Genomic DNA, 17174 nt, shown 5'->3' on the forward strand with positions numbered 1-17174 from the left:
TATCACCTTAATCAAATATTTTAATTATAGGAAATTTATTATTTTTTGTTTTGTTTTCACCCTAATAAAATGTTTTAATTATAGGAAATTTATTATTTTTTGTTTTGTTTTATATAAGATATATATAGTTGACATTTGAAAATTATAAAACATATATCCATGATATAAAATAGTTCTTCATAAACATTAAATTATTTTGTTATTACTATTTTGAAATGTTATATATTAACACTATATTAAGTATTGAAGGAGTTAAAAATCTCCATCTTACCTTGAATTATATATATGTGTGTATACATATTATTTTGACAAAATTATGAAAAACCTATTTATAGTAGAAACATATTTGTAGTGAACTGCGTCTGAGTAGTGAAAATATTTGATTCACTTACAAACAAGTGCTATGTAGTAGCGTTTTGTGCTTAGTTTAAATATAACTAATTGGAGTTTGGGTCGCTAATAGGTTGTGAGATGATTAATTCGAACTTTCACAAAAAAAAATAGAAAAAGGGAAAATGTTGTGCTAAAATGGTACCTTTTGGTGAGAACCCTACCTCATTCGTTGTAATGAAGATTTGTAATTTTATTTTTTTGGTAGTGTTTCATTGAAATGTTCAAAGTGATACACAGAAACTTAGTTTCAATTGAATGAGATGTCATTTCCAAGAAACTTGTCTTGCACAACTATTTGTCTCCTACAAAGTTCATGGACATTGTACATGATAGAAAGTTCATGGGCATTGTATATGATTGATATAAAGCTCAATGCAATTGTGTTTGTGGTAGTGAAGGGACGGGAATGTGGAACAACATTTTTATTGTTATCTGTCAATTGGTGATTTGTTTTGTAGAGAGGCATGGAGTAGGAATGCACTATAATTTGTGATTTAATATTAAATTAATTTTTAAATTAAATTGTAAAGACATTTTAATTAATATATATGAATAATAAGAAATGACATTTTTTTTACTATTAATATAACAACTGAATTATAACTAGTACAATTATATAATTTAAATCACTAATAAGATAGACATCAAAACGCTTAGTTTCTGATCAAAGTACTTAGTTCCTAAAATATTTCATATTGTGAAAATAAAAAAATAAAAATCATTAAAAAATTCAAATATTAAAATAAATAAAATATATCATCAACCATTTTCAAATATTTTCCCAATATTATAGTTTGTCTATGATTTGTGATTTAATATTAAATTGGATGAATTTGAGGCATTTACTTTGAATAAAAACAAGAAGAAAGTTGCAGTAGATTGAACCACTTTAACAAAATTCACACATTAATGTTTCACATAAAACTAGACCAATCTTTTGTGTTTGGTTCGAGGAAAGATCGTAAAACATCTTTAACAAACCAATGCTTTAGTATTAAATTGGATGAATTTGAGGCATTTACTTTGAATAAAACCAAGAAGAAATTTGTAGTAGATTGCACTTTAACAAAATTCACACATTAATGTTTTACATAAACCTCAACCAATATTTTGTGTTTGGTTTGTGGAAAGTAGGTAAAACATCTTTAACAAACCAATTGAAATAACTTACAAAGTAAAGACTAACCTTAACCTCCCAATAAATGTTGAGCATTCTCTCATTCTGCAATGACTTGAAGCACAATTTGGAACTTCAATGTGTCACTGGTAGAGTTAGTTTGGATCCCATACCCCAAACTTTGTACCATAGAATTTGAATTCCCTAAAATGAAGAACTCCACTGCATTGCATTGGATTTGCGGCTAACCAAGTGTCCACCTCCCATTGGAGTTTCAAATGTTTTAACATGTAGAAACATATACACACAAACATTAATCATCGAGGAAAAAAAACTTATTGAATTCAAGAAGATCAATTTCTTGAATTATTGAATTAAATGTTTTATAATAAAATCAATTTCTTGAATTTTGATATACTTTTGAGGCAATTATGACTCTTGTGGGATTGCGTGACAAGATATTTTGGACTATACCTATGATCAAAGACCTCCAACTGCACCGAAGATTATAACAAGGAGATTTAACCTAAATTAGATCATATCATAGTCAATGTAAATTCCATCCTCGCATGGTCAGTAATGGAAGTTACTAAATATAAGAGAATAATACCTCAACCAATGAAGTTACCTATAAATAAATTTAAAAATAATAAAAAATAACAAAATTGATTTAACAATGTTAATTGAAATTGAAAATAGATTTTAAAAAATTATAGAAAAAGACAAAATAAATAAAAATAAAATAAATAAATAAATAAAATAAAAAATTAGTAACTAATAAAAATTGAAGTTACTAAACAACAAACCTCAACCAATCATTTTACAAATAAATATATTTAATAAAATAAAAATAACCCAATTTGAATTTCCAAAATTAAATTATAGATAAACATCAAACAAATATTAATAAATGTCTTTTCTGCTCACTCACACTCACGAGGGCGTAACTAACCTGCTTACACTGCGCCCGGTGTTATGCGGCCGTCGAATTTGAAGTACCAATGCCCTGTATACGACCCACCGCTTATCCGGCTGTTTTCCTTATGACGCTATCATCCAATACTGTGCCAACCCAGTGTTCTTCTCCATATTTTCTGCAGAGACTTGACCTCTCCACCTCCTTTCTGTCGTTTCCCGGGGTTCTCCTGCTATTGGATCGCTATCAGTAATATTTGAGCAATTTATCTGAATTTATTAATGCTGTCATCGTTTTGTTAATCTCTGAACCAATTGACATGAACCGTGAAGGTGCGCTTTCTTTTCACCGTATGTTATTCTGTTCTAATTTTTGAGTGGTTGGTACGGTAATTTATTTTACGGTGGCATTCATCTATTCATTTGATCAATTTCATGACATTGCTTAGTTATGAGGTACAGTACCATTGACACTTCCTTTGAATTGGCCAGCATAAAGCAAGCGACAAATGGGGCCCATTGTCGTTTGACATTGCCATTAAATTGCTCAACATGAAGCATTCTAACTTAATCTCCATCCATTTCCATGGAAGTTATTCATGATATGAGAGTCACTATTAGGTTGTTAGACCGATGAAAATGAAAAAAGATGCAGTAAGGACCTCTGTATCTTATTCACTTTCTACTTTCGTGCCATGTATTCAATAGATACTATTTGTAGCCCGTGTCCACTTATATGATAACGAGGAGAGATGCACTAGATAACTACTCTATTTTATTTTATTTAATGCACCATTGATGTCAACTAGTTTTGGTTTGTGGACTATTAAAAATACAATAGGCCAATTAATATTTCAAGAAAAAAATGTCGATTACGTTATGACAAAAGCTATTATATGTAGAAAAAAAAAACATTTTAAAAGAATATATAATTAAAAAAATATTGAAAAAGAGTTCACGAAAGGGGACGTTTTTTGGTTTAGGTGGAAAAACATTTTTAATATTATGGGTTAAAAATAAAATAAAAAATGAGTGATGATTAATAGTGTAACTAAGCACAAGGTCAATTGACTTCATCGAACATAATTGAATATGGATTGAAGTGAGATCCAAAGGATGTAAGTTACCTAGTAAAGGTAGGTCATGATTTTGTAATTCTTTTCTTTTTAAATAATATTATCAAGGCAAGAGGATAAGGCTTTCAAAATACTCACATCATTTTCATTGTGAAAAGAAGATACATTTGAATTGGAGAAGCTTCCAATTATTAGATTTTGATAATATTGAGTATAATAGCTATAGAATTTGAATAACTTTTAATAGGATGATAGGTTTTTAGATATTCTACTAAAATAGTTTGTGACGATAAACTTTCTAAAATATTTTACTATAAAATGGTTTGATGTAGATTTTATACTTAATATTATATTTTAACACATGAAATATTGAAATATAATGAAAATTGAAATGAAAGGGACCAACAATGACACACCACCATGCAATTAACATAAGATGTGTTTTAGGGGAACATGATATTAAGAGATATTTTCACTAATTAAGAACCAAGCATATTTCTTAGTTAGTGGGTTAGATTGACCAACATATAAAAAGATAGATCCTTATCTAAGTTCTCCTAAGGCTAGTATACATTTTAAAAGAAAAAGGGAAGAATGAGATTTGTTAGAAAATGGTTGTTCTTAATTTTTCTTCCATTTCCCTTGATTAATGTATATACAGAATATGGAGGTGATAAGATCAATGTTGCATGCAATACATGTATAATCCATGCACAATTTTCACATCCATATTCTCACTTTTAACTCTTTTAACTTTTAGCTTTCCTCATTGTTTTACCTTTTCAAAGCATAAAAAGTGTGATTGTGGGTTTGCATTCGAATCTAGTTGGTGGCCAAAGTTCTTTCTAAGGAAAAGTACGGTTTTGAAGAGAGATTCCATACAGGCTCGTAGATTATTTAATTAAATGGAAAGACCTGTGAGCAATTTTGAAACCAACGTTTCGGACTAGCTAGGTGAGTCCATCATCAGGGTAATGAGATCTGCATTTTGAGAAAGAGAGAGTCAAGAAAATGAGAACCTATTAATAGAAGGATGGAACAACCTTCTATTGTCTTTAAGAACAATAGTTTACCATAGTTGTCATTAAGAACAACCTTGACCTAGGTATTTTTTTTTTAAGGAAAAACCTTCATTGAAAAGTCACATCTTGACATGAGGGTGCATAACACCTCAATTTATCTTTATTTGTTTTAGGGTAACAAATATTTAAGTATAAAAAATTCCTTGTAAGGCATAAGGTTAGAAGAGGAGTTGGTAATTGAAATAAACTAGGAAAATATATGTTTATAAGTGGGATAAAGGGTCATGAAAACTAAATATATAAAAATTACTTGCAGAAAAAGATTGACCTATTAGATAATAAATATTTATTGAGCTACCTATACTCATTCACAAGTGTAAAAACAACAACTACCAAATTATTACAATGCAAATTTATGAAGTATAAAAAATGAAAAATCATAGCCATGGAAATAAAATTCACACTTGAAATACTTTTTTATGTTTCATTTAGTTTTCTATTAGCATTTGATTTTTAGTAATTTGTTCAAATTTTGATATGTATGAATAGTCCATTTCAGTATTATTTAATTTCTATCAATGTGGGTCCTATTTTTTAATTTTTCTAAGTCAATCATGCATAAATGAGTAACCTTTTATGTTGAATGAGAAGGTATATACATATGGTTGTGTTTGTGGGGGAGATTAATTTGTGACTACAACTTGGTTATAGTTGCATAAATTTTTGGAATCCATAGATGTTGTGTCTATATATTTGTAGCCTTGTGTTATGGTTGTCTTCCATCACAATGCAAATTTTAATGTGTATTCATAAATTCAATTTCTGGGACATTTTATGGATTGCTCAATCATGTATAGTTAGTCATTAAGTCAATTTAATGTACATGGACATAATTATGAGTAATGTAGTTCACTATTCATTGCATGCTTTTTCTGGTTTTTCCATCTTTCCCAATGTAAATTTTATCCATGTCTTTGAGTTCTCATCTCCTTCTATGAATAGTTTAGTTTGTCTCCTTCGAGGAATAATTTAGTTTGTTTTCTTATGAATAACTATCAATTACAGTAGAGCTTAGAGAAAATGAATAATGGAACAATGGTAAACATTGTTATGAACTTTGGAACCATCATGAACAACGGTATCTCAACAAACCATTCACATGTAAATTCTTTAAAATTATGGTTTTTTGAGTTAGATAAACAAACTAACATCCACATAGATTTATATTTTTATCAAGTTGAAGGAGACAATGTAACCTCTATTGGCATAAATGTGATCAATGAACATTAACATAATTGAGACCATGGATTGTAGTTTAGAAAACCCAGGCGTGCACTTTGGAAACATTGATTTTGGCTTATCTCTTAAAGGACATATAGTAAAATTAGTCTAAATTTAATAAAATAATTATTAATTAATTATGAAAACACTTACATGGAAATAAAGGGAAATGGAGAAGAGGGGAGAAGAATACCTAACACTTCAAATCTTTTGTCCACGAGGAACATATGAGGTTGTAACAAACTAATAAAATACTTTATGAGTTTGTAACCCCATAGAATATTGTTTTTTCTATTAATACAAAACTACAGGAAATGAAACAAATGAACGCAAAAGAAACTCATGAATAATGGGGAAGAAAGGCTTGGATAATATGAAATAAAGAATGGTAGGCTTACAATGTGAAATCAATAGCTATGATATTTTATTTTTTTCAATATATTATTAATGATTTTTTCCTTGTTGTTGAACTAAATAACCAAGAAAATTTGTCAACATTAAACCAAGTAGAAATTAAAGATCCGATATTCACATTTTTGGGATCTAATTTTTCATTTTTGGAATTTGATTTTGCACTTTATAAATCCAATTTTGCAATTCTTGAATCTAATAATAGCACATTCAAACCTACATTTCCTACTTTAGAAACCTCAGCTTTCAACATTGTAAACACCAATTTTGTCCTATTCGTAAAGGAGCTTAAAGTCAATGGGCTTCACTAGGGGAGCAATACCATACCATGTGTGTTCATATTGGGGGATATATATTGAGGAAAAACTGGCATAATATATTGAGCATATAATAGGGGGGAAAGATTTTTATTTTTTTTTTATTTTTTTTTTATTTTTTTATTTTTTATGTTGTGTACAAAAAATGAGGCTCAAAGTTAATGAAAAAATATAAATGGCTACAAAATATGTTATCGAAAAAAGGATAACTACAACATCTAGTGAAAATAGGGGTTTTCTTAATTGGGAAGGTGTATTGGGTTCATATTGGTAGGGGGGTTAAATAGAGTTATTTTTATAGGTATTTTACAAGATGTAGTCAAATTTAGGGTATTGCTTAGTATGCGACAAATGCACGTTCTATGTCATAGGTTCATCGAGTGAAGCCCCTGTGCTTAAAATGAATTAATTCAAATCCAATTAAATGGCCATTCCTTGTTATACTTGAAATATTTTGTACTTCAAATATATCAAAATAAGAGTATCATATTATCCTTTCCTTGTAAAGGTCCTTTTCTAGAGTTCCTCCACTACTACATTTGGGGTCAAAAAAACTCATCTATTATGACATTAATTTCAACTTAAATAATTTGTAGAAATGAATATACTTATCTCTATTTTTAGAAGTGATTTATGGGAAGAATTTTGGGTTGTATAATGAGCCAACCTCACTCTTCAACAAAAATACATTTTACTTCAAATCATATTCATATATCTCAAGAAATATAATTTCTCCTAATCCTAATATTTATATTGAGATAGCCATGACAATGGGTTTATCTTTGAATAAATCCAAAACTTAAAAAGGGTTACACAAGTTTCCTATAAGTACATAGAAATATTGTGCTATTTTGGACCTAAAAAATGGCCTTAAAAATATCCTATTAGAATCACCTTATAGATACTTCTAAATACAATATAATCATGGAGATGTCAAAGACATTATATTTTTCATAAAGATTAGTATAGATTCTAACTTTGGAATAATTCTTAAACTAAATTTGATTCTATCGTAACCATAATTTTTGTTTTACATGTGTTTATTATAGAGTCTGTTGGTAATTGTTGTCATTGATATCAAGCTCAAGGGGATTTAGTTGATTTTATTACTATTCAATGTATTAGTAACATAGTAAGCTTATGATGTCATTTATGTCTTGGTTACTTATTGGGTATTGACAGTCTAGTTTGTTGGTTGAACATTGGATATGTAGCCTAGTAGCCTATATTTTAAGACATTTTTTCTCTAAGTACGTTGGTTAATACAACATGAAAATTTATTTAATAGATATCCCTTTTAGAGGGTTTTCCAATGATATATGGAACTTAGTCTAACACTTCGGGAAAGAAGAGAAACCTGAGTTTGAAGTGTTGGAGACCAATCATGGTTCCACAGGCTGACAAAAGCATAATCATTGATCTGTGAAGTGCATAATTCAATGACAAAGAGTGTCATAAATATTTAGAGTGCATAATCCAATGACAAAGAGTGTTGATTTGTGGAGTGCATAATCTAATGAAAAAGGTACCATGGATTTGTGGCACACATAACCCAACAACAAAGAGTGATTGCTGACACCCTTGCCCCCTCAAATAATTATTTAGTGTGAGGTGTTTGGGGGGGGGGGGGGCGCGGGGGGGGACTTAGTAAATGCTGACATTAAATTGATCTTCAATGATCGACGACTGAGATATATTGTGGGTCCCCCTTACCCTAAAGTCAAAAATCGGAGAAGGAGGGGCTACAACACCATAAGCCTAATTTAAGGCGTTACACTTTTGGCACCTTTTTGGAAAAAAAATAACATCCTTAGATTTGTTTCAAATTTTGGTAAGAAAAAATAAAATTTATGTTTAGAATTTCATTTTATAGTAAAAACAAAACTTGTCATAAATTTTATTAGCTTTCTATTGCTTATTTTTTAGAAATTTTGTATTCACGTTTGATATGTCAACTTAGCAATTGATGGACTATGTGTTCTTTAAAAATCAAGGGATTTATAAAAGTCATGTTTTCTGGTTGTAATGCATTCCTTCTTAACCTTGCGTTTTTGAAAAAAAAAAATGTGTTGCAATAATCTAGACAGACTCTCTTTCAGTATGGCTATATTTATGAAACCAGGAGATGCATATGATAATTAGTATAATTTTTTGAATTGAACCAATATGAAAAAACTTTGAATTTTGAAAATGTTTGACAAAGAAAAATGTTTTTCATATATTATTTAAAAAATGCCCATTAAAGAGGATGAACCACCATAATTCACCACAAATTTTTCATATTTTTTCATAGTTTATTTTCAAGAATACAAAATTTTGATTTCATTGAATCATAATGACCTTCAGAAAAAAAATTCACACATTTTACTAGAAAATTAGTTAAAATTAGAAAATATCTATGAAATTCCATAGAATTTATATCTAGTAAAATTGGATTCAATTTTGCAAATGTTGGTATTAGTTCTCAAATAAAATTCACTATCTTTGATGGAGTTTAACCATTCTAAAATTAGAGAAGGGTGAACTGATGCAAGTTGTTGCAAAATTACAGGTTTTTGACTGCAAACATTGTTTTCCCAAATGAACATTAAATTTAACAGGAAAAAGGTTTTTAGCCGAACATGTAGTACTTTTGACCGAAACTATTTTCCATCTTTTCTGTCGACTGCAAAAATGATACGGTGGGATCGTCTGATGTAACTATTTCAGCTGTAAGTTATAAATGAACTCAGTAGAAATGTCATTTTCTCACTCGCATCCCTCATATGAAACTTTTTAATAATGAACTTCTCTCGATGTAACTTTGGATAGTAATTTTTTTTGGGTTGGATTTTGAAAGTAAAGTTTTTCTAGTAACAAATTTATTGAAAAAGAAAATAAAATTATGGATAAGATATTTCTATATGCAACTCTCTGTACAAATAAAAACATAGCATATCTTTCATTGAGTCTCTTATTGAGGAATGGTGAATTGTTGGTTGAAGTTGAGCTTGTCAAAACACTCGATTTTGGGTTTGGTTGTACGAATATTTATGATGTATTGTTAGTGCTAGTTTGCCATTATATTGCTAGGTGAAATTATTATTAACTTTTAGATATTGAACATCTTTGGGCTAGCTTTTAGATAGTAAAAATTTTTGAGTAGTAAATTCCTTGAATAGGTAAATAAGATTGTGGATAGCAAAAGTAATATTTTCTAAGGTTTTAATATTAAAGTTTTTTTCAAACTTTTTTTTAAGTGAAAATGTTTATTGCCCCACTTTATTCTCCATGATTATATTTTTTTTAATTTGTTTTTAAAGTATAAATTTTTTGCTTTGAAATTATATTTCTTAATATAAAATTTTCATTATTTTTTAATAATCTATATAGGTTGAATTATCATGTATAATCAAGGAAATTGTAAGATAAAATATGATTTAATTAGATACATTGAGGCTCATAGAAAATACTCAAGAAACTATTAAAAAGGAAAGACAAAAGAACACTGAAATATTGAAAGGGAAAATCGATCTCAACAAAAAGTTGAACCACATATGTAAATGTACATATTATAAATGATATTTAGAATTTAATAGTGTATTGTGAATTTTTTATTCTATTTGATGAACTAATTTGAAAAATATTTTTCAATGTAAAAGGAGATATTTTCCTCATAAAGTTGATGACGAGATTGAAAATGTTGAAAGACAAAGTGAAGAATAAAATGAACCAGACATTGATGATGTTGTTGAAGATGTTGAAAGATATTGAAGTGAAGAAGTAGTGGAACCATGCATATATATATATATATATATATATATATATATATATATATATATATATATATATATATATATATATACGTCATTTATTATTGAAATTATACATATTTACTAGTTTCAGTTTCATTCTCTATTTTTTAATTTAATTATTTAATGTATATTTGTACTTATTTACATTAAATTATCATGTGTATAAATGAAATAAATAATGATGATGAGATGTTTTAAAATGTCAGCACTCACACATATGGAGATAAGAAACCTAACCATGTTATATGATATCGTGTTAAGCTCATTATTGATAAATTATTCAAAAATGAAAATGTGGCAGGATCTACATGCACATAGAGAAATATAAACAACAACGGTTTCATCAACCACTAAAGAAAATTATTTGATAAGATTCATGGGAAAAGAATTGGGGACCTCATGAAAAAAATTACTCGACCATAGGAAATTGCGATTTCAAATAGATGCAAATGATGATCTTTCTTTCTGGATAGTTATTTGTAGAGAAGCATACAAAGATAAAATTGGAGAAAAGGTTAAAAATATGATATGTGAATACTGGATGAAAAATTCATCTAGTTTCATCAAAAGAAAGGGATGTCATGCGATGAATAATAACATGTAATCAATATGAAGATCCAAAACATATCTTGCATGCCACTCAAATAGAGTTGTTCAATAAGTTCAAAGAAGAGAATCATTGAATTAATGTCTCAATTAGTACTTCCATGCAACAAAAACCATGGTATGGTAAGCCTATCACAATAGGTGACACTTGTTATTGTCGTCATCATGTGGAATTTCAATTATGTTATGACACCTTCCTTAATTTTGGTAAAACATTTTGGATAAATTCACCTCCTCCTTCCACCATCCATGGTTTCATATCCCAGATTCTATGTGGAAGAGAAAATCACGAATCATTTTACCAAAATAAATGTGTTATTGGTAAAAAATGTTATCATTGTGGAAATATGACTTTGTTTCACAGAAGGTATCCTATTGATATTAATGACAAATCATTGTCCAACATAAAAGTGGAATGGAAGAGATATGAATATATCCATACATCGATTGGTGCATGTCGTAGTACAAGTGGTAGAAGGATTAATTTACAAGAAGAAGAAGTTTTATGTGATACATTTTTCAAGAAGTTTGAAATAGAAATTTATAAATACAGCAAGCATTCTCCTATAGCTCAATGGTAGGACCTACAATTTAAAAATTCCCATGAAAATTTTCCACTAGGGAGAATTTTGTCAATAGTTGATTTGACGAAAATTACACATTTGTTGAACAAAATGAAATACAAAGTGAGTATTATAATTATAACCAAGTCTATGTTTGTCCATGTTCTATATATACATGTTGAACATAATGTTGATCATATAGAAAGCACGAGTGAGAATCAACATTTTATTAAAGATCATTTTTATGTCATTGATTATCATACACATGATACACATTTTGTACAACATTTCTTTGATAAGATTTATTATTCATTTAAATCTCGTGGAATAAAATTCAATAAAAATTCGATATGGTCATATGGATGTGCAAGCCAACTCAAATATTCATGATCATTCTTTTGGTTTTGTTGTCTTCACATGAAAACCAACTTTAAACATTGTAGGAATTTATTTTAAGAATGGTAATGGAAAATGACAACATGATGGCACAAGGGAATGTATAAAAAAAACACTTCAACGATATTAGATGGACAAATATTCCAAACAACTTGTTGTAGCTGATCAAGTTGTTCAGTGATGCATTCTTACACAAAGCCATGAGACTAACCCATCAAGGGAGGTATGCATGTATGTACATATATATGAACTTGTATATATTTTTAATATATGATGATTTTTATTTTTATTTTTTATTACAAATTATAGTTTAAATAAATAATTGATGATTATCTTTGATATATAAATTGTATTTTAAATAAGGTTTAAATTCTTATTTTAATTTACTATAGGTTCTTTTGGCACATTGGATTCCAAGATGCAGATAGATCAATTCCATATGAAGTTGAATATGTAAAAGGAACTCAAAAATTGCATTCAATGAAAAGAAGGGGTATCAAAATGCATTTACATATGATAAAAGAAAATAATATTTTTTTTGTCTTTTTTGCATAGTAGACACATAATTAAATAATACTTGTGAAAACAATATGCAGGGGAAAGATTAGCAACAAACAAAATTCAATGCAGTGGGGAAAATGTTAGTTGCAAGCTTGGAAGAGATGGAATGAGAGGAGACTATAATGTCATCTAAAAGTGATAGAGTTTCTGATCTTGTTATAGAAGGTAACATTTATTCAAAGGATATATATATATATATATGTGTGTGTGTGTTTTTAAAATCATTGTGTATATGTATAGATAATTGTTAAAATATAGATCTAAATCAAATAAATTGTACATGTTGATAACTAATTTCTTGTTAATGATTATCTAAATCTGCACAATTTTTTTATTTTACAGGAGATTTTTTTGTTGTAGTTGCACCCATTAGAGACATAGAAAATGTCAAGTATTATTTGATGTGGTGCACTGAATGAAAGATGATGTTTCTGGAGGACTATGATGATAACAATTTTATATATGAATGAGGGTCTATTATAATGAAAGGTTATTTTTAACAAGAAAATAATCAACTGAGAGGCATGTTTAGTTTAAATACTATCAACCTGAAGCCATAAGTTATCAATATAGTCACTATGATGGTCGACAACCAAGCACAAACATCAAACCAGGTACCAGAAAAAGCACAAAACGCCACTTTATTTATTAACTATGGCCCATTTATTTATTATCCTTACATCTCATTATTACGTTGGGTACATCCCTTTGTACCCCATACCCCATAATATCCCCGTTAAGTATACTACATTCTGCCCCTCTTAAACATGTTTCATCCCCGAACGATAAGAAGAATACAAATAATAAGATCTACCCAAAAGAGTAGTCCACTAGTACCATGCATGTGCATCTAGCCATCCTCGAGACAGGTGATTACTCAATCTAGCCAGTGCCTCGCTCACTTGATATGGGAGTGGATCCTGGTGGTTCCTTTGTGTTGATGTGTTGTGGTTGGATCTTCGCACTTCTCTATCTGTCGTGTGAGGGTTGTTGTCTTTGTTGCTAATTCGTTTCCATCGTGTTGGTTGTTTTCTTACTGGGTGGTGTGGGTGGTGATATGCTGAAGTTTTAACCAATGGTGTATCTTTCTCTAATTCACTACCTAATGGAGCCTATTGGGTATCTAGTAGATGTTGTGGTGCTTGTAATCGTTACTTATCTTCCAGAATTAATTCAACCATGGACTCCTACCTGTAACATTTTATGTTTTAGCCTCCTTAGACTCTACATATTTATTGATGGAAATTTCCTATAATGTAATTTTCTTCTTTTTATACCAGAGCTTTAGGAATTTCCTATGAAAATTAATATTGATAGTACCAATAGATTCCATCCAAGGACATCCTAAAAAAACATCCACATTAACCATATCTGAAGCATAAAAATCTGAATGCAATACATACTTGTCCATAACAATCTTCAAATATTTATAAACTTGGACATCCTTATGATTCATCTATACATTTTCAATGTGTTTTGCTGGAACTTGCTACTTTTTTTCCAAATTAACATTTAGAATATTTTTCTTGCAAATAGGATTTATAGACATAATGATCTTCTTCTTCTGAATATATCCATGAACCTGTAATAAGGAGATACCAATAGAAATAACCCCACATGTTTCTCGTTATCTTGTTTTCTAGCATGAGACCATTTTTCTAAAAGTATTTTTTCAAATTCTTCATAAGGAAGGCTTAACAACTTCTTACTATTAAGTGAGCTCCACCATATGGCAGCCTCATCTTAAAGAATAGGCCATATGAAATTTTTCCAATATTTTTTCCATAATTACTTTATTTTTTTATTAATTCTTCAATAGTAGGACCATTATCTTTCCCTGTAAAAAATTCTTGCTAGAAGCCATGAAGATGGTTTTGAGAAAATCACTTACTTTAGTGAAAATTTAAAATGGACACAACTTGATCAATCTGGCTCATAATCTTTATTATAACATGTTTTTGGAAATGTAAAAACCATTCTGCATCTTCCCATGTAATATAAATCTCTATCTAGGCACCCTGGAAATTCAAATTCGCTCTACAATTGTCCCGCCATTAAAAATAAAAATAAAAAAAATCTGAAAAAAGAGACGATTTTAAATTAGCGATATCTCCATCATTCGGATGCTGATTCGACCGAATGTTTTTTTCAAATTGGGTAATTTTTTGATAGGATCTCAGATCTACAATTATTTTCTCATAATTCCCCATAAAAACTGCAAAAAATTACCAGAGATCCGTCGTCCACGAATTGTCATCACGAAAATATCTGCAATACAACTGATTTTTAAATCAGTGATATCTCTGTCATCCGGACTCTGATTCGGCCAATCTATTTTGGGGTACGTAGGGTCCCATACTCCAAACTAATATTAATGAATCTCTTTTCTTCTCACTCACACGCACGATTGCATGACTAACCTGCTTATGCTACACTCGGTGGTATACGATCCATCGAATTTGAAGTACCGATGCCCTGTATACCACCCACTGCTTCTCTAGTTGTTTTCGTTATGAGGCTATCATCCAATCCTGTGCCAACCCGGTGTCGTTTTGCATATTTTCTACAGAGACTTGACCTCTCTACCTCCTTTCTGTCATTTCCTGGGGTTCTTCTGCTATTCGATCACTATCAGTAATATTTGAACAATTTATTTGAATATATTAATGATGTCATCATTTTCTTAATCTCTGAACGAATTGACATGAACCATGAAGGTGCGCCTTCTTTTCACCATATGTTATTCTGTTCTAATTTTTAAGTGGTTGGTATGGTAATTTATTTTACGATGGCATTCATCTATTCATTTGATCAATTTCATGGCATTGCTTAGTTATGAGGTACAGTGTCATTGACATTTCCTTTGAAATGGCCAGCATAAAGTAAGCCATAAATGGGGCCCATTGTCATTTGACATTTTCATTAAATTTCTCAACATAAGGCAATCTAACTTATTCTCCATCCATTTCCATCGAAGTTATTCATGATATGAGAGTCACTATTAGGTTCTTCCACTTATGAAGAAGAAAAAAGATGCAATGAGGACCTTTATATCTTATTCACTTTCTAATTTTGTGCCATGTATTCAAGAGATACTATTTGTATCTTGTGTCTCAATTATATGATAACGAGGAGAGATGTACTAAGGTCACTAAGGACCTCTATATCTTATTCACTCTCTACTCCCATGTCATGTATTTAAGAGATACTATTTGTAGTCCATGTCCCAATTATATGATAACAATGAGAGATGCATTGAGCTCACCACTCTATTTTATTTTATTTTATTTTATGCACCATTAATGTTTAGTAGTTTTAGTTTATGGACTACAAAAAATATAATATGCCAATATTAATATTTAAAGAAAAAATTGTTGAATATGTTATGACAAAAACTATTATATGAAGGGAAAAAAAACATTTTAAAGAAATAAAAAAGGGTTCATGAAAGGGGACGTTTTGTGTCACATGGAAAAATATTTTTAATATTAAAGGTTATAAAAAACTAAAAAATGAGTGATAATTAATATTGTAACTAAGGACAAGGTTATTTGACTTCATCGATAATAATATTTGAACATAATTGAATATGGATTGAGGTGAGATCCAAAGGATGTAAGAATCCCTCTGATTGGTTTTTGTTTTAAATAATATTATTAAAGGAAAAATATAAAGATTTCAAAATATTTACATCATTATTATTAAAAGAAGATACATTTGAATTGGAAGGGCCTTCACCTACTAGATTTTGAGAATATTTGGTAGAATACACTACATGTTTGGGTCAAGGCATATCGAATTTGAATAACCCTTGATAAGATGACATGTTTTAATATATTCTACTAGAATAGTTTGTCACAATAAATTTTCTAAAATATTTTATTATGTAATGTCTTGACATAGATTGCATACTTAATATTATATTTTGACACATGAAATATTGAAATATAGTGAGAATTGAAATGAAACGGACCAACAATGACACACCACCATGCAATGAACATAAGATTTGCTTTAGGGGAACATGATATTAAGAAATATTTTCAATAATTAAGAACTAAGCATATTCCTTAGTGTGTGGGTTAGATTCACCAAAATATAAAAGGATAGATCTGTATCTAAGTTCTGCTAAGACTAGTATGCACTTTAAAAGGAAAGCAAAAGAATGAGATTGGTTAGAAAAATGGTTTTCCTTAAATTTTCTTGGCTTTGCCTTGATTCATGTGTATATAGAATATGAAGGTGATAATATCAATTTTGCATGCAATACATATATAATCCATGTGCAATTTTCACATTCATATTTTGACTTTTAACTCTTTCAACTTTTATATTTCCCCATTGTTTTACCTTTTCAAAGCATAAAAACTTTGATTGTGGCTTTTGATTCGAATCTAATTGGTGTCCAAATTTCTTTCTAAGGAAAAGTATGGTTTACCATAGCTGTGATTAAGAACAACCTTGACCTAGGTATTTTTTTTGAAGGAAAAACCTTCATTGAAATGTCACATCTTGACATGAGGGTGCATAATGTCTCAATTTATCTTTATTTTTTTTAGGGTAACAAATATTTAGGTATAAAAAATTCCCCGTAGTGTGTAAGGTTAGACGGCGAGTTGGTAATTGAAATAAACTAGGAAAATATATGGTTATAAGTGGGATAAAGAGTCATGCAAACTAAATATATAAAAATTACTTGTAGAAAAAGATTGACCTATTAGA

This window comes from Pinus tabuliformis, chromosome 3_2 (genome assembly GCF_031772625.1).
Source record: "Pinus tabuliformis cultivar Carrire ecotype Pingquan chromosome 3_2, CPIR1, whole genome shotgun sequence".
In the NCBI taxonomy this organism is placed as follows: Eukaryota; Viridiplantae; Streptophyta; class Pinopsida; order Pinales; family Pinaceae; genus Pinus; species Pinus tabuliformis.